The sequence below is a fragment of the Protopterus annectens genome, chromosome 7.part0 (genome assembly GCF_019279795.1).
Source record: "Protopterus annectens isolate FY-2018-M chromosome 7.part0, PAN1.0, whole genome shotgun sequence".
In the NCBI taxonomy this organism is placed as follows: Eukaryota; Metazoa; Chordata; order Ceratodontiformes; family Protopteridae; genus Protopterus; species Protopterus annectens.
Genome location: NC_056739.1, coordinates 491,155,897 through 491,175,205, shown reverse-complemented (window position 1 = coordinate 491,175,205; position 19,309 = coordinate 491,155,897). Strand labels below are relative to the sequence as shown.

The window sequence follows — 19,309 nt, the reverse complement described above, 5'->3', positions numbered from 1 at the left end:
CTTCCTTTTCTTGGAGGATAGCGTCTTGGTTCTGTTTGGGATAGCACAATCCATGCACTCATGTAAGTGCTTATAAAGTGCAATTGTGTAGGATTCAGTAACTGTATTGTCCATCTGCATGGATGTCCTGAAGTTCACCACTTCAAATCATGAAGTTGTCTTTGGAGATATTTTTTAACATGGTTTCCTTAATGGGGGGTGGGGGCAGAATGTGGATATGTAGGGTAATTAGCTTAATGGGGGGGTGGGGGCAGAATGTGGATATGTAGGGTAATTAGCTTATGGTCAGATCAGACCAATGAGGCATTGACTTCAGGTGTGGAACACCGGTCACTCAGGACAAACCAAACCCCGTAACCAACACAAATAACCACAAAGTGAGCTAAATGCTACTCACTGACAGAAGTATCAGCCTCCAGATGCACACACTCGAGGCACTTCTCAGTAAGGAGAATATTGATATCTGTGCAGTAACAGAAACCTAGTTCAAGGCTCCAGACAGCACACCAGCACTACCAGGATACTACTCATTCCATACCTCCCAGCATCAGAACCTGAATCATAGCACATAGTTTGGGGATGTATCCATATTCATCAAGGATACCTACATCTCTCTCTAAATGCTCTCTACAGGATATGTACCCATAGAATGTTGCAGAGCAACGTTCTTCCCACTCCACAGGGGTGGGGCCACAAAAGACCCTTGGCATTCACGCTCTATGAACCTGACAAGTCTGATCTGCAAGGCAATGGAGTCAATCATAATGGAAGTCAACAATAAAGACATTGGGAATCTTCACACAGTTGAGCACACCCAGTTTGGCTTCGTCAAATGCAGATCATGTCTCCTGAACTGGGTGGATTTCTTTGAGACAGTTACTCAGGCTACAGATGATTGAAATGAGCTCTACACAGCCTACCTATACCTCGCTAAGGCCTTTGACACCATTCCCCAGTCAGGTATCATAGATGAACTCAACAACCTGGGCAGTGGCGGCTGGTGACTTCAAATCAAGGGGGGGCTGCAGGAGGCAGCTGAATGGGTGGGGTCAATGAGAATGGGTGTGGCCAACTGGAAAGGGGAGGAGCTATGCTCAAAACCACAAAAACTGTAACTTTATGTTGCCCTGGGTGCCAAACCATCATTATGAGAGCCCAATCAAGACAAAATGAAGTGTAGAAGAAAAAAAAAATTTCAATGCATTGGCTCACGACAGCTTACTTAATATCTAGATGGAAACAAAAAGGTTGTGAGGCATGAAAAAATAAGTTACTTTTTAAATACATTACTGGAATGTCAGTCAAAATCAAGTATAAGAAAAACAAGCAGCACTCAATTCAAACCACTTCTACTTGCACTGCAGTTCTAATTATAATTTATATTCAGCTTTATTAAAGTACCAAGTAACATGCTGAAAGTAGCAATCTCTGCGATACCCCCACTTGTAAAAATGTTTCTTATCCAAAAAAAGACCTGCTGCCTGACAACAACTATCTACTTGTTTCAGCAATATGAATAGTTAAGGTATTCGACTGCCCATTTAATATTTGCTTACTGTATACAGGTTTTGCATCTTGAACCATGCCTTAAACCATTAAACCATTTCTTTATTATAAATATTTTCATGCTTGTGTTGCCATAGTCTGAAGCCATGGCCAAAAGGGGCCTTTAACCAATCCGGTCACTGAATAAGCAGATAAGTTATCATACCCATGGCTAATATTCATAAAGAAGAGAAGGCTGTGCAATGTAACACAAGATTGAGAGATGAGTCAAATGGCATAAGGGACTCAACTCAAGGCACTACAGATAGTAATTTGCAGAGCTTCACACTCTAGTGGGAAACACTAATAGTAGGGATGGTGAATTTGTTTAGTGCTTAGTCATGGACAAAAAAATGACCATAATTAACACTAAGGATGCAGTCATTCTCTGGCAATGTGTTGTTCAGAGAAGATATAAAACATGCTAGATCTATTTAAGCTCTTATTCTTTCAATGAAGGCACAAAAGTGAGGCAATGTAGCTGAATTACAAAGTTGGTAAATGAATAAAGATGAGGCAGCTCAAATAAGAAAAAAAATACTGAATTAATCTATAAACAATCAGAATGTCAGAATGTCAAAGAAATAGAAGTTATGTTCTTACCATAACGTTCCATGTTAGTTGTCTTCTTCTTGCCTTCTTCTTGCTGGATGGGTTCGGAGCCGACCTCGGCTCCGACTCGGCCACTCTAAAAGCTCGAGAGTTGGTTCCACCGGCTCGAGGCTCCCCCTATATCCCACAATGCTAGGCGTGAGTTACCTCAGATCTCGTTTGTAAGCTAGGCCCAGCCTATAATAGTAATAGAATAACTAGTAACAAAGTCCACCTCTATAAACAAGGGAGAAGAGAAGGGTGACCTACATCCTGATCCAGGAAATATGCACAGCAGAGCATATACCTAAAGTACAGAGGTGGTAGAAAGAGAGGTCACAATCAAAACTCCTCTAGGTCTGTCCAGGCCAGGGGGAAGGAGGGTGGGACGCAAGAAGAAGGCGAGAAGAAGACAACTAACATGGAACATTATGGTAAGAACATAACTTCTATATGTTAAGTTGTCTATCTCGCCTTCATTCTTGCTGGATGGGACCGCGTCCCTAGCACCTTGTCCCGAGTGGCCTAACGGAACAGACTCTTGAGAACAGTGGAACCAAAGTTAGCTCTATGTCTAGAGGCTAAATCCAGCTTATAATGAGAAATGAAAGTGTGAGGAGTAGCCCAAGTAGCCGCTGCACAAATGGTGTCAATAGGCAGTCTATCTTGGAAAGCTATAGAAGTAGCCAAAGCTCTGGTAGAATCGGCTTTAGGTTTGCTAGGCAGCTTTTGGTGTCTAATTTCATAAACAAGGGAGATCAGAGATGTTAGCCATCTGGATAATGATACCTTTGAAACTGAAAGTCCCTTTCTGCCTTCTGCATAAGAGACAAACAGCTGGTCAGATTTTCTGAATTGTTTTGTTCTATCCAAATAGTACCTTAACTGACGATGAACATCTAGCCAATGCAATCTTTGTTCAGATCTGTTAGAATATTCTGGAAAAAACACCGGGAGGTCAATGCTTTGATTTAGGTTAGCCGAGGAGGCTATTTTTGGTAAAAAGGATGGGTTGGTTCGTAAAGATACTCTGTCCTGATGGAACAACAGATAAGGAGGTCGGCAGCTGAGTGCATGAAGTTCTGAAACTCTTCTAGCTGAAGTAATAGCTACTAGAAAGAGAGTCTTCCATGATAGTAATTTTAAAGAACAGGAAGCTGCAGGTTCGAAAGGAGAGAGAATTAAAGAACTGAGAACTAAATTTAGGTCCCAAGGAGGAGGAGGATTTCTTACCGGAGGTCTGAGTAGAAAAACTCCTTTCAAAAAAGCTTTGCAAAGCTTGTGGGACATGATGACAGAATCTGAAATGCCCACATGAAAGTTAGAAATAGCTGCCAATTGAACTTTAAGAGTAGAAGGAGATGAACCTGCATGGAAGAGTTCAGCTAGGAAATCAAGGACCATTTGGATGGAAGCAGTGAAAGGATCTATGTCCCTTCCTTGAGCCCAATAGGCGAAACGTTTCCACTTACTCAAATAAATCTTTCGAGTGGAAGATTTATGGGAAGCTATCAAAATATCTCTAACAGAGTGAGATATTTGAGGAAGCCTGGCTAAGGTTGGAATTGGAGGAACCAAGCAGTGAGGTTCAGGGAGGGAAGGGAGCGATGAAACTGACCCGACTGATGGATCAAAAGATCTGGAACTAGGTCCAGATGCCACGGTCGCTCCAACAGAAACTGATGTGGAAAGGGGAACCAAACCTGTCGAGGCCAGTACGGAGCAATGAGGATCAATGAAGCCTTCTGAGCGATAGCTTTCTGTATCACTTGAGAGATTAGTGGGAAGGGGGAAATGCATACAGAAGTCCCCGGGGCCAAACTTGGACTAGAGCGTCTCTGCTGGGTTGGCCTGGTAATGGGAAAAGGGTGAAAAAATCTCTGCACTTGCTGTTTTGGGGAGTAGCAAAAAGGTCGCAGCAAGGCTGGCCCCACTTGAGAAAAATTTCTCTCACAACAGAGTCTTTCAGAGACCACTCGTGAGGCATGAGGATAGCTCTGCTCAACTTGTCCGCGATTTGATTGGACTTCCCGGGGATGTGCGTTGCTATCAGAAAACGCTGAGAAGAAATCGCCCATTGCCACAGTCTGAGTGCTTCTCGACACAGGGGTAGGACCTGGTTCCGCCTTGTTTGTTGATATACCACACTACAGACATATTGTCCGTCTGGATTGCTATCGTTCCCAATGGAAGAGAGTCTTGAAGGGCTTGCAACGCTAAAAGCACTGCTCTCATCTCTAGAACATTTATGTGCAAGTGTCATTCGTCTGGTTGCCATGTGCCCTGGACAGTTCTGCCCTGATAATGCCCCCCCCACCCGATCAGGGAGGCGTCCGTAGTCAGAGTAGCAACCGGAGGGGAAGGAACAAAGGGTCTTCCCAATAAGAGCTGAGGGGAAGACATCCACCACAGAAGATGATTTCTGCATGTTTGCGTGATCATAATGGTGTGGGACATTGGAAGTTGCTGGTACGACCATTGCGTGAAGAGCATCCATTGAAGGATTCTCATGTGGAATCTGGCTAATGGAAGCAGAGGTATGGCAGCCGCCATAATCCCCAACACTTTCAGAACTAGCCTGGCTTTGATTCTGTTGCTGCTGAAGAGGAGCGAGACTATTTTGTGTATGTCTGTTATTCTCTGATCTGTTAGTCTCGCAGACATGTTGACTGTGTCTAGATTTGCGCCTATGAAGGTAATAGTACGACAAGGCGACAAAACAGACTTTTCGAAATTTATTGAAATGCCTAAATTTCGACAAGTGCGAAAGGTGTAGTCCCTGGCCATTAGAAGAAGATGCTTGGTGGGAGCTGTGAGGAGCCAGTCGTCCAAATATGGAAACACCTGGAATCCTTGTCGTCTCAGGTGAGAAGCTACCACTGCCATGCATTTGGTAAACACCCGGGGGCAGTGGTGAGACCAAAGGGCAGGGCCCTGAATTGAAAATGACTGGTTCCCAGCCTGAAGCGGAGGAATCTTCTGGAGCGTCTTTTCATTTTTATGTGATAGTACGCATCCTGAAGATCTATAGAGCACATCCAGCTTCCCTTTCCCAAAAGGGGAAGGATGGACTGCAGCGTGACCATCCGAAATCTTGTTTTCTTGACTGACTTGTTCAAGATACTGAGATCCAAAATTGGTCTCCAGTCCCCTGTTTTCTTTGGAACTAAAAAGAACCTGGAGTAGATTCCGGATCCTTGCTGGTCTGCTGGAACTGGCTGAATTGCTCTTTTTGCAAGCAGCTTTGAAATTTCCAAAGCTGCAAGATCCCTTTGAGCGGGTGGAACATCTGGAAGGGATTTTTTTGATTGGTTTGGAATGCGATAGAAGGGAATGGAATAGCCTTCGGAAATGATGGACTGTACCCATTTGTCTTGAGTCAGGGATAGCCAGGCTTTTGGGTACAGTGACAATCTTCCCCCGACTGCCTCCGAAGGTAGACAGTCGGGCAACACCTCAGGGATGCTGAAAAGGCTTATCAGAGAAGACTTCCCGATTGCCCTGGTTTTGCGGACCCCCCCTGCCTCTAGGGCGACGTCTACCATTATTGTTCCCCCCTCTGCCTCTGGCGGGGAACCGACTTTGTGCGTCAGGCGAAGTCCCTTGAGATTGTTTATGAACCACATTTTCCCACTTTTCTGGCCTTTGGGGTAAGGCCTAGAAGGAGTAGAAAAACGGACTCCGACGGCAGAAAGAGTCTTGCCATCTGTCTCGCACCTAGTCAAAGTTTCTTTCACTTGAGGACCAAAAAGAGATGATCCATCAAACGGGGAATTAGTGAAAGACGTTTTAAAGGGGTCCGCAAAGTTGCATAACCGCATCCAGGCGTGCCTGCGTAAGGCTACACCTGTCCCTGCGGCCCTGCTCGCTCCATCAGCCGCATAAGAAAGTAGGCGCATGGAGGAGTTAGCTATGGAGTTCAGGGTAGCCAGCTGAGTGTTCATCTTGTCCTGAAAACCCGCAGCTGTAGGATCCTTTAACATATCACTCGCTTCCTTGATCAAGTCCCTTTGAAGACGAGTAAAATGGCATAGGTAGTTCAGCGAACGCATTGTAAAGGTCGCTGACGAGAACATCCGCTTCCCGTACCTGTCCATAGACCTGGATTCCTTGTTAGGTGGATGGACAGGCACGAAGGATCAGCTAGTTCCTTCTTGGTGGCAGCAGCTACCACCATAGCATCCACAGAAACACCTTTTGTGAGAAATTGCTTGTCAGTTGGTGCTGTTATAAATTTGGAGGGTCTCCTGGGGGTAGGGTCCACTGAATCAGGAGCCGCCCAGGCCTTCTTTGCAACCACCTGCATGAGGGGATCAAAGGGGGGGGACACCCAGGAGGTGGAAGGGCGAGAGCCAAACGCCTCAAGATACACAGATTCATCCTCCGAAGGGTTAAGGGATGGCCAATTTCCCCTCTGTTTCAGGATCTCTAGAATGTCTGCGAATGAGACATCTTCAGAAGGGGAACGTGGGGAACCCTCGGAATCCTCTAAATCTGTGTCAGAGGTGACAGACTCAGGTGAGTCTAAGTGCTTCCTCTTACACTTTCTCTTCCTAGGGGGCTCCTCTGCCAATTCAGGAGAGGCCTCGGAAGAGGATGAGATCCCCACAGGGGATTCTTGAGGAGCTTGCTCTCTGCGGGCTGGGATGAGGGAGTGAGTCGACATAACCAAAGGCACCGAAGTGGGAGGGGCGGACGGAGCCGACTGTGGAGTGGAACAAGGTTCCAACACACTCCGCATGACCTTGAATGCACCCCTGTCAGGCAGAGCCAGAGGTCCCCGCCCGAAGCTGAGAACCTCCCTCGGCACCGACAGAGATGGCTCCGAAGCCGATGTCGGAGCCGAACTCACCAGCGCCGAAGCACCGAGAGGAAGAGGGGGGTCGGACAAGGGTCCGATGCCACTCACCCCCTCGGAGCCAACGAGGAAGCCCGGCCGAGATTCTTCAAAGGAAGAAATCGAGTGACACGACGGAGCCGAAGACAAATGTATCGGCTCCGACACTACCACAGTCTCGGTTCCGAGACGCCCCGGCTCCGAGCTCAAAGGAGTCGGAGGAGGAATATTTATTGGAACAAGCTGAGGCATCGACTGATGAGTCGGACTCTGGAGCATTTGGGTCAGTGCCTCGGACTTCAAAAGTCTACTCACTACCCTCTGGAGGTCGTGATCTGAGAGCCTCGATGACCTGGAGGAGTGAGATCTATGGCTCCGTTCAGACAGCAGGGGAGACGCTGGAGCTGAATGAACGGAGCCAAGGGACGGTGACCTCGATCTCTTTCTAGATGTCGGCTCCGATGGTATGATCGGAGCCGACCCATGACTCTCTAATGCCTCGGCTCCGGCCGGAGCCGAGGAAACCACTGTAACAGCAGTCAAAGACTCATCGGCTCCAGCCGGAGCCGATGAAGCAGTAGGCTTCGAAGCCTTAGGCCTCAACTCTGAAGCTGGAGCCGAGGTCTTAGAAGCCTTGGAAGGTTTCCCAGAAGACACAGGAAGGGAACCTTCAGGCTTAATTAAACCCCTCAAAATGAGTTTATTTTTTCTCTCCTGCAGGACTCTAGTGCTCAAGCCATGGCATACAGCACAAGAGTCCTGCAGGTGTAAAGGCCCCAGGCAGTACACACAAGAAGTGTGACCGTCTGTCAGAGACATTTTCTGACAGCACGAGTCACACTTCTTGAAGCCTGAGACCTTTGTATCCTTGGACATACTCAAGGAACCTAAGTGTAATCACACACAAAAAAAACACACACACACAGATTACACTGGTAGGAATAAAAGGGAATATTTAAAACTAAAGGTAAGTTAATAAAAATCCCTAAGTAAACCACATACACACTTCTAAGGAAAGGGAAGGAAGGGCCCGAAGGCCTTAGGGAAGAACTATGTGTTCTTTATAAAAGGAGGGGGCTGGATAAAGATAGTAAGGGATAAACAATTCCACTACACTAAGTGGGAAAGAATTTTACACTAACTAGCCTAAGTTTGAAGAATTTAAACTAGTCTAAACTTTCACTAACCTGGAGCCGGTAGAAAACACACCTCGATCGCTGTAGCAGCAAACGAGATCTGAGGTAACTCACGCCTAGCATTGTGGGATATAGGGGGAGCCTCGAGCCGGTGGAACCAACTCTCGAGCTTTTAGAGTGGCCGAGTCGGAGCCGAGGTCGGCTCCGAACCCATCCAGCAAGAATGAAGGCGAGATAGACAACTTAACATCAAACAATAATATGGAAGAAGGAAAGCAAAGGGGATAAATGGCAGAATTTGAAGCAAAGTTGCTTGATGCTGACCTTAAATATTGCCGTGAATATTAGACATGAATGCAGGATATTGGTGGGTTAATGATGTGATTAAGTTGCTAGATCAATGAACAGAAAGCACACTGTGTGCAGGAACACAGTCTGATAAACTCTACCTCCATTTGCAAACTGTAATTTCGAGCATATTTGTTTAATCATCATGAGAATATCATTCTGCAGTGGATCAAGAACCGCAGCAAAGGAGGGAGATATCAGCTTGTTAGCAAAAAGGCAACTTGCTGCATTGGCAATTTCAGGTATTTTCTGCATACAGGTGGAACTAAAATACTAAAATACCAGCAAGTGGTTATTGTCTTATAACACTGGGAAAAGGAAGCAGATCATAAGAAAATACAGAAAAGCAATTGAACATGTTGTGGCAAGGCAAGGCATTACAAAAATTCCAAGTTGCACACTTTTACAAATGAGATCATAATGAGAACACGTGACTTCTGCAATGAGGTATGGTGCACATTCAGATGAAAAACAGCTTCTTTAGTTATCGTGTTGCCTCACACCCCATCTACCATGGTGGCTACCTCATTTTTTAATTAAATGCTTACCTCAAACATGTGGGATGTACCAGCCTGTTTGTCATTTGCAGAAAGGCTGCCTAAACAGGAGCTCAGACAGACATTTACGATTCAGTGCCAGAACAGGAGATGACACTGGACTGAGTAAGCAATTCAAGACCAGGTAAGGCTGTTTCTTTGACTATTTGTATTGGAAGCCCAAGCAAGTTACAACAGATGCAAAGTGGGCCATTCGCTAATGCTTAATTTCTTAACACAGCGTTTGAATTGTTGGTTATAGTGCAGTTGTTGTTGCTGGCTGCTGCTGATTTAAACCTTAAATAGATAAAGATAGCTAGCTAAAAATAACTCTGCAATTGTTGCTATGTTTTATGTGTTCTGAACATCTCAGTCTGTACTTAGGCTGATAAAACCATTGTCAACTTTTAATGCACTGTTGAAGTTGATGCCAAGCAGCAAGACTGTTGTATCAGAATTTATTGACAATGGTGTGTAAAAAATAATTCTAACTCAAAAGTTGGCAGGATGATCCCAGGCAACGCAGGCATCATTTGAAAGATATAATATATATATATATATATATATATATATATATGCCTACATAAGTACTTACTGAAACATTATCTTCTTACCTGACATTCTGCCGGCAGTGCTTTTGTGCTAAGGCTGCGGGGCTTTCCCTGGTTAAAATATGCCAGCCAAATAACCAACTCTCTTCATTATGTTCATTAACAAAAATTCTTGTGTGTGTGTGCTGTAGGCTGATTTTGTTAAAAAAAGAATAGGAAACCGTGGTGACCCCGAATATGAAGAGTGTGGTTTTCACTTAATTCTCTTGTGCAGACTCTCCTGCCAGAGTCTAACCTCAGAAACACAACTGCGTGCCTTATTATAGCAGGGCACAAATGATCATGGGTATCTGAGAAGAATGTTCTACATGCACCTGATACGTTTATCCTATGCTCCTCTAAGTGTGAAGATATCTGAATGAGATAAAGACTGTAATAGAAGACATTGGAGATTTAAGGCAAAATAGTTAAAGAAGTAATGGAGGTAGTAAATGTAAGTGGACTGAGGCAGAAAAGGGTATGATCTAGAATTGTGATAATCTCAAAGCAATAATAATAAGAAGAATTAATATGCAGGAAACAGAAAAAAAGAATGGGAAGATTGAAGACCAAAAATAGAATGAACTGGAAAAGATAAAAGAAATGCAACAAATATTAGGGCTTTTAAGCATGCAGCAGGAAAGAACTTGCCAAACTGGAAGGAAAGTGGAGGAAATAAGTAGAGGAAATGCCATTTCAAAAACAAGCAGCTCTCAGAATGCATGGGCATGAAATCAGTCCTAAGAGGCAGAAAAAAATTTAGCATTGAGATTAAGGCAACAAAAGGTGGAGAGAAGAGTGATGAAAATTAGAGACTTAAAAGGGGGAAGGGTAGTTAAGGAGCCAAGTAAGATGGAAAGAGTCTTCATTGAATACTACCAGGACCTGTAGAAACATTCAGAAATGTATGGAGAATGTGAAAATAGAATGGGGAATTTTCTGGAAGTGGGTAGACTTGATAGTATTAAAAAAGGAGGAAATCACAATATTGGAGAGTCCTATAACAATCCATGAGACAGAGGAGCAAATTAAAAAAAACATGCAACAGAGGAGCCTCTAGGAGAGAATGGGTGTCCAGTGGAGCTTTGGAGGAAGTTCTACAAAGAGATTAAACTAAAATTATATGCGATATTTAACTAGATCTTAACATATGAAAAAAAGATACCAGAATCAAGGCACAAGGCTATAATAACATTGATACTGAAAGAGGAAAGGGATCAAACTATTCTGGGAGACTTATTGTCCCATATCAGTCGTAAACCATGATTAAAAAATATTTACATCATTTAATGGAGAGATTAGCAAAAACTCTTCCACGAATAATCAGTGGGGGCCAGTGTGGCTTTATGAAAAACAGACAAACATTCGACAACATATTAAAACCATATATGACACACAGGGAAGTGGATAAGGAGGGAAAAGGGCTTATTTTGATGGATCGCGATACAGTAGAGTGCACTGGGAATATTTATAGAAATTAACGGAGGAGTTACGAGTATTACGATAACAAGCCCGTATCCTTTGAGGCACTAAAAGCTCACAGATGCAAGTAATAATTCACCTGTTTTAAAGGACCTCCTGTAGTTACTCCTCTCCCCCACACCTCTGAATTCAAGAATGGCCTACTGGCCAACTTAACATTTTAAAACTTTACTGACACGCCGAACTGCATTGCTGGGTTTAACTGAGTTGGGGGCTGCTAGGCATACATCCACCAGGCTGTTTCGTGCAGGATAGACTTACAACTGTAACACACACACACACACACACACACACACACATACACACACTCCTACCTGCAGGACCCGGACTAACCAGCGACCAGTAAACTAGATCCAAACAGCGAGTGACCACCAGATGATCAGCTACCTAATCCTGCATGTGAGGTGACCCGGCCGGTACATCCATGAGCCCAAAACTATGCTGCTGCTACTAAATCCACATCCATGACCGAGCCCAAAACCAGCTACTTCCTGCATGCTGCTGCTACTAAATCCTGCATGCTCCTTCACCAAATGACCGATCAGTACTCCCGCGCACGCATTGTCTCGCAAGTCCTGCGAGAGCAGCTCAGTCCTCTTATTGGCTCTGACTGCGGCTGAAGCAGTCCGGAGCTCCTCTATGTTGTGCGGTTGTCACCACACAGAATCATGGGTATTTCACAGCAAAGATTGCTTTGTATGTAACTATCCGGACTGCTGGTAAGGCAGTCATGAATTTTGTGTTTCACAGATATTTTTTTTGTTTTTTTTTTTATAGGTGGGAGGGCTGCAGACCGGCAGTCCGATAGGACGAGCCGCCCCTGAACCTGGGCATGAATCCATACATCACAAGATGGAGTGCAAACTGTCTCACAGAAAGATCCCACAAATTAAGAGTTGCTGGCTACATGTCAGAATCTACACCGGTAACAACTGATGTCTCCCAGGGTTCAGTCCTGGGGCCCCTCCTGTTTGGTATACACTTCTCAGAAGTACATGCCAACACAGGAGGGTTGTGGTTGACTAAGTTTGCTGGGAACTGTAAAGTGTTTGCCATAACAGATTCCCCGGAAGACACAAATATTCTCCAGAAGGGACTCTATGAGACAGATGTGTATTGTCAGAATCATGGCCCCAAGCTCAATGTGGAAGAATGCATAGTAATCCCCTTTGGTGAAAGCAAAGTACCCACAAACTACCACATAGGTGTTACCCCTTAAAACTGACACGGTAATAAGTGATCTGGGGACACAAGTAGACAGTCATCTTTCCTTTGACAACCATGATGCCAAAGTGATTGGGAAATCCTATGTGGCCCACCTAATCAACAAAGGGTTTGCATCAGGATCAAAAGAGGTAGTAGTGGCCCTCTACTCTTAAGTCATCAGACCCATCATTGAGTACAATGCACCATTTTGGATGCACTCAACTAAGCATATCCAGCAGCTGTAGAAACCACAGAGGTACCTCGCCAAGAGGATTACTGGCCTCAAACAGTTGTGTTATGCAACACAACTGGTAAAACTAAATCTGTTCTCCGTTGCGTACCACCTACTCAGAGGCACACTCTGCCTAACATACAGAGCCATGTCCAACACATACCTGTTGAACATGCTCCATCTACGGATAATAAAATTGAGTCGCACTACACACTCCAGGGATATGAACCTCATCACAATGAATACAACATGCTGGTGGGATAGAGTACCATCCCAGACACTTTCCTTACTGTGGAACAGAGTCCCAATGTACATCAGACAGAGCCCCTCGCTGACACTCTTCAATAGTAACCTTGATGAGTGGATGGGAAACAGACAATTCACGCCAGGCATCACATCAGCAGCCCCACTAGAAAGGGGCTTAGGGTACTAACTATTAGAACTAGGGCTTGGGAGACTACCCAATGAGGTGGTGAAAGCTGAACAACTTGCCTAGGCTAATATATGCCTTTGTGAAGATAGTACTACATACCTATGAACCTATGTGACAGGTACATGTCTACAGATAGTAGATGTGTACTTCATTGTACAGTCATGTTGTACAGCAGGCACATGGACCACATACACTGTAATGCTTACAGATACTGGTGGCTGTTATGTACAGTGGGCGAGATGTGCACCTCATGTCTTTTGTGCCATTGGGATGTGTGCTGGGTGGGACAGTCCTGGATGGCTCCCTGTCATCTCTTACACATCTCTGCCCATCCATCTTTGGCTTATTATACTGTGTTGCCCCTACACACACACACACACACACACACACACACACACACATATATATATATATATATATATATATATATATATATAGGTACATAGATAGGTAATAGGCTACCTGCCTGAAGGCATATATTAGTATGGGCAGAGTGTGCAGCTATCACCGCACATAGGGTTAGTTCCCTAGGCCTCTGTGTAGTACAGCTGATGAAGTGATCCATGGTGTGACAGTTCAGTTTTACATACACTCATCAAGGCTCCTCTGGAACAGTGTCAGTTAGGGACTCAGCTTAATATAGGTTGGGATCCTATTCCAAAGCAAGAGAAGTCTGTGAGTTAGTAATGTATCCCTCCAACATGCGCTATTTATTGTTGTGATGATGATAACCCTAGAGCATGTGGCACAGTGAGCTTGGGTTTACTTCAGATAGCGCATGTACATCAGTTCTGCATTGGACATGGACCTGTCTGTTGGGCAGAGATAGCCTGAGTAGACAGTATGGAACAGAGTACAGATTGAGTTAAATTCAGTCTTGTTGCATGGGACAACTGTTTGAGGCTAGTAATCCTCTTGTTGAAGTACTTCAGTGGTCTTTCCAGTTGCTGAAGGTGCCTAGTCAGATTCATCGCAAGTGTGCCGTGATATTCTCTGATGGGTCTGATGACTGATGAGTAGAGGGAACCTCCTTTGACCTACATGCAAAGACCTTGGCAATTTGTGGGAACACATAGCATGATTTTCTAACCACTTTGTGAGTGTGTTTCTGGAAGTAGAGATGACTATCCACATGTGTCCACAGATCCCTTATTATTACCTCCATATTTAGGGTGTTGGCACCTATGTGGTATTTGTATGACTAGCTCGAGGCCATAATTTTAACACCACATCTGTCTGACTGAGACCCTTTTTAAGGATGTCTCTGTTGTCCCAAACATCGATTATAACAACCTTTTTGCAGTTATCCACAAACTTTGCTAAACATAGCCCTCGTGCATTTGACTATTTCTGAAAAGTATACACCAGACAGGAGGGGTCCCAGAACTGAGCCATGGGGGACAGCAGTTGTTACCAGCTTGAACAGGAGATCACAATTCTTACCTTGTGGGATCTATCTGTGCCCCAGTTGGCAATCCATCAGATGACATATGTGTTTATGCACAGGTTGTTGACTTTGTGGATACGACATGTGTGTGGGATGTTGGAAAAGGGCTTTTCAAGGTCTATGTAGGTCATGTGGAGCTCATTTCATTGATGTATGTCCTGGGTGACTGCTTTGAAAGCTGTCTAGCAGGTTTAGGAACCATGATCTGCCCCTGACCAAACCAAAATGGGTAGGGTTGGGTGTTTGTAAGCTCCCAATCGCTCTGTTTATGAGCTCCATAATGATGGACTCCATGGCCTTGCAGATCAGGCTTATTAGGCTTATAAGACTATAGTTCCCATGGTCTGTTGTGCACCAACACCTGTGGAGTGTGCCAAACGCTGCTGTAACCCATTCAACAGTTTCATATCCTGTACAGAGGGTGAGTCTCAACAGATTGTTTAGGTGCAGGGTCTGTTTATTTTGGAGTTCACATATGACACAGCCAGGGAAACCATGTCATTCCTTAGATCCCATGTTTTTAGGTTTGGATAGAGCTGTTTAACCATTGTATATGTGATTTCTGTGTTTTCACAATCTCCAGGTATGGTAATGGGCCCTTTTGTCAGTGAGAGGGGGGTAAATATGTATGAACCTGTCTGACAAGATGTTGGCAATGTCAGTCATGTACATGTATTCATTTACACTTTGCACTGACTTAGAACATATATGAGTTTACACTGATATTTATGACATAGCGAAAGAAAGCTTTATGGTTCTCTATGGACTCTTTGGCAATATTTTTGCCAGAACATGGCTTGGATAATGTTAGGAGTGCTCATTGTTTCTTGATGATACTGACTGGAGATTTATTGATCTTCTTTGGATTTTCACTTTCTTTGAACAACTTAAGTACTTGTAGTACATAGTTTGATTATGACAGGGGTCCAATATATTATATGGGTCTGTTTTCATATCACTGTGTACGCAAGGCAGGACTGGTGAATAGTGACAAGTGTCTGGAGTAAGAACTGCAACTGCCAGATATGTGTGGCCCACTGCTGTACTCAGACATGGCCTACATGTGTGAGCATGCCCAGTATGACCTTTCAGTATGTTGCTGACTGAAATTGTCTAAATTTGTTTAAGTGTGTGAGTATGCTCACTATGGGCATATATACTATATGTGTGTGAAAAATAAAGTTGGTTTTTACTTCAGGGCTCACCTTTGTGTTGTACATCGACGGGAAGCATGCTGTGCCTGCAGGGCTTCCATGAGTCAATTTGCATAGACTTATCAACATTTCTACATACGGGGGGGGGGGCAGCTATTATTTGTACATTTATACCTGGGGGGACACACCTGATTGTTACTGAGGGTGTACATAGGATGAGGGGTACACCTGACACATACACATTTGCTAGGCCTGCACTGCTATGTCAGGTACTCCATTTCAGTCTGTACTGTTGCCTATCGTACTGGCTTGAGGCATACCACTGTACTACAGACCTTAGCTTCCAATTATGCACATATTAGTTTGTGACTTGATAGCCTACCCAACCCACATCACACTGCCTGGCCTGCTGTTATCTGTCTGCATAGGCCTGGGGGGAGGTTACTCATATGCCTCTTCAGAGGGCATGATACGGCATTTGTTTTGTGTTTGCGTTTGCCTACAATTGTCCTGCTGGCTGTGACTGTTAGGTATGTGACCCCCCCCCCAAATGGTATGTGTGAGTGACTTAAGTTGTGTCTGTGCCAGTGAAATGCTGTCATGGCTTAGTGGTTCAGTACTGTGACTATAGTGCACAGTATCCTGAGTTCAAGCCCTGTCACTGCTTTTTATTTTACTGCTGGGCAGACCTGACTGGTTAAGGAACAGTAAAGCAGGTGTGAGCGTGTTTACCCAACTTTGCTTGACTTTGCCCAACATTACCCAACTTTGCCCGACGTTGTGCTGGTTAGCGTGGTGCTCAGCTACACGCAATTGTATTTAAATATGCTCAATACTGGTAAAATTTGCTTAGCAGTACTTTATATTGCTTAAAATAGGCACTCATGCCTCAGGTGGTGCTGCAGGGCTGCCTATGTCAGATGCACATATTACACTCTCTATACATGTTTGAAAACAGGTAGTGTCAAGTTAGGCATCCCTTTTACTGTATGTGCGAGTCAGAGAGAGGTGTCATTTCCAGGGTTCTTACTGAGTCAGTGTATGTGCTATGTGTTGCCTCTTTGCCAAGGCCAGGGCATACTGGGCACACCTCCTTCTGCCTACTGGGGCAGGCTCAGGTTGTTCCTCCTCCGAGTCACGCTGTGCCTGTGCAGGCCTTGGAAATGGTGGGGGGCTGTTTGGTCCTGCCCCATGTTGTTCCTGCTGCAGCTGTTTCCGCAGGATCATATTGTGTAGCATGGCACATACCATGACAATTTGGGTACATGTAGTTGGTGAGTACTGCAAGGCTCCACCAGATGTGTCCAGGCACCAGAACTGTGACTTGAGCATCCCAAACACATGCTCAATTATGTTTCTTATTTGTGCGTGTGCCTCATTATGGAGTTCTTGTTCGGGTGTGTGTGCATTTCTGATGGGTGTCAACAGCCACGGCTCCAGTGCGTATCCAGCATCCCCCACTAGGTGACCATCAGAGATGTCCCCACTGGCAAATCTCTGGTACAGCTGCGTCAGATGCCAGATGTGGGAATTGTGAAAGCTTCCAGGGCAGCCAGCACACACATTCATTATTATGCCCTGGGCATCGCACACAACCTGGCAGTTGATGGAGGGGAAGCCCTTGCGGTTGATGTAGACCCTACCCCGCTTACCGGGTGGTGCTTTGATGTGTATGTGCGTGCCAGTCTATTGCACCCACTACCTCAGGGTATTCTGCTATTTGGTGGAAAAGATGCGTATTGCTGGCCAATGCCTTACAGGAATTGGGGAAATATACGTGCTCACGGACATGTGCTGACATGGTATCCAGGAACTGGTGCAGTACCCTGGATGCTGATGCCTGTGAAATCCCCATCATATCACCAGTTGGTCTCTGGAAGGTACCTGTAGCTAGTATTCTTAGGCCAACACATACCTTGGTATCCACTGGGATGGGTTCCCCTCTGTTGGTTCTGTGTGTGAGGCATGGCCGGCACAGCTCAACAATTTGCTGCAGGAGGTCTCTGTCCACCCTATAGCGCTCCACTATCTCCAGCTCATGTAGCCACTGGTAGGTTACCCTGGGTCTGTACACTCTTCTCCGTCTCCTCACTGTGGGTTGCTCAGCAGCATTCACAACATCACCACCCTCAGCACCTTGCACATGTTGGTTTATGATAGCAAGAGCAGCCCCTAACATTTTGTCTGACTTTAAAGTTTTTAAGCTTTCCCTCTTTGTATACTGCAGTGTTGCAGAGTTCTTGGGGAAAAAACAGGGAAGAATGCTGTTTGCAGAGTTTAAAGTGTTGGGCTAGGCTAGTCTGCTGCCTGTGTAATTGGCTGATTCTGATATATTTCACCTGGCAGCACTGTTAGTTCTTTTTGTTTAACTTCCTACTACTTTTTTCCCTTCCTTTTCCCTTTCTGTTTCCACCCAGGGCAGCGCCGTGCAAACGAGCGCACATGCGTGCACACGCTGTGTGCACGTTTGCAAGAAATTTCAGATATTTTCACAGTGTGCACCTTTGGTTTCTGGATTTCAAAAAGGACAACTGTAGACATGCCTCTTGCAATCCTGAGCAACTCAGGGCAAACACAAGACAGTGTGCTCCAATAAGCTTACAGCCTTTCTGACACACTCCCTCATGATGTTACCTATATTCTACTCTACTACTCACCTACTCCTACACTTACACTCTTGGGACATGGCTCGCATGCTGGGGAAAATTGGGATTCACTATCCTTATCCTCATTTGCATAGTATTGCCTACTAATGCATGGTTACATCTCTCACACTGAGCTTTCCCCACTTAGCAACCAGTACTCAGTGGCCATGTTGTCTTCAGCCTGCCATTCACCTGCATGGCAGGATAAGCTTTTTAGTGAAAATGGCTAGTTTTGGCTATTTTTAAATTATTTTCTTGTTTTTTTAAAGCACTGCACGTTTGCGTGGTGCTGCGCTATGCTTAAACATCAGAGATCGAGGGAAAAAAAAGTTAGATTTTAATAATTTTAAACATTTATAAATGCCAATGGCCTTATATTTGGCCATTGTCATGCTTCCTCAACTGTGTGCATCTTTTATTTGGAGCTGTTATAGCTCCATTTAGCTACTTGCAGAATGGTACTCCTTTACCAATGGAGTACATTTCTGCAGATAACACTAATCTTCCACAGACAGGTTAGTGTTTCCTGGATTGCAAATTTACCTCATTTGCATAGCTTTCAGCAGGAAATGAGGTAATTTGCATACCATGACACTGTCCGTGCAAGAGTAGCTTTAGCAGCTCTCATGCACGCCCCTGCTGGCTGTACCTGGATCACATGGCAGACATATTGCCTCCGTGAGCTCCTACACTTTTTTTTGCACTCCATGCAAGCTTTCGTAAATCCGGCCCAATGTCTAAAAATAATGCTTTATTGTGGTAAGTATACTATTTTTTATTTTTATTTTTTTTGGACATATACTTAATGGAAACATACAAAAACAGTAGTGTGGTGAGAGAAACTCAGGAACACACACACTAGTGTTTATGTCATTGTTGACAAGCACTGCATATGTAAACTATTAAAAACACAATTATACTGCAAGAAAGACTTTCTCACAGTACTACTAAATTTTAATGTGATACTGTCTCTCTTATTTAAATCTTTACTAAATAAATGCTCTACTATGCTGTATTACTAGGTTTCATATTCTTAACAGTGACTTAGGCACTGTGCAGAAATCTCCCTTATTGCTTTAACTGTTCAGTGGTGACACTCCTCTCTACAGAAGGGTTGTTTTAAGCAA

At 44.5% G+C, this 19,309-nt stretch overlaps 1 protein-coding gene across 5 annotated transcripts in view; it reads right to left on the bottom strand.

Moving 5' to 3' along the window:
• CAMTA2 (calmodulin binding transcription activator 2) overlaps nt 1-19,309 on the bottom strand; it is a 2,181,461-nt gene that overhangs the window by 1,245,776 nt on the left and 916,376 nt on the right. The window lies entirely within an intron of this gene.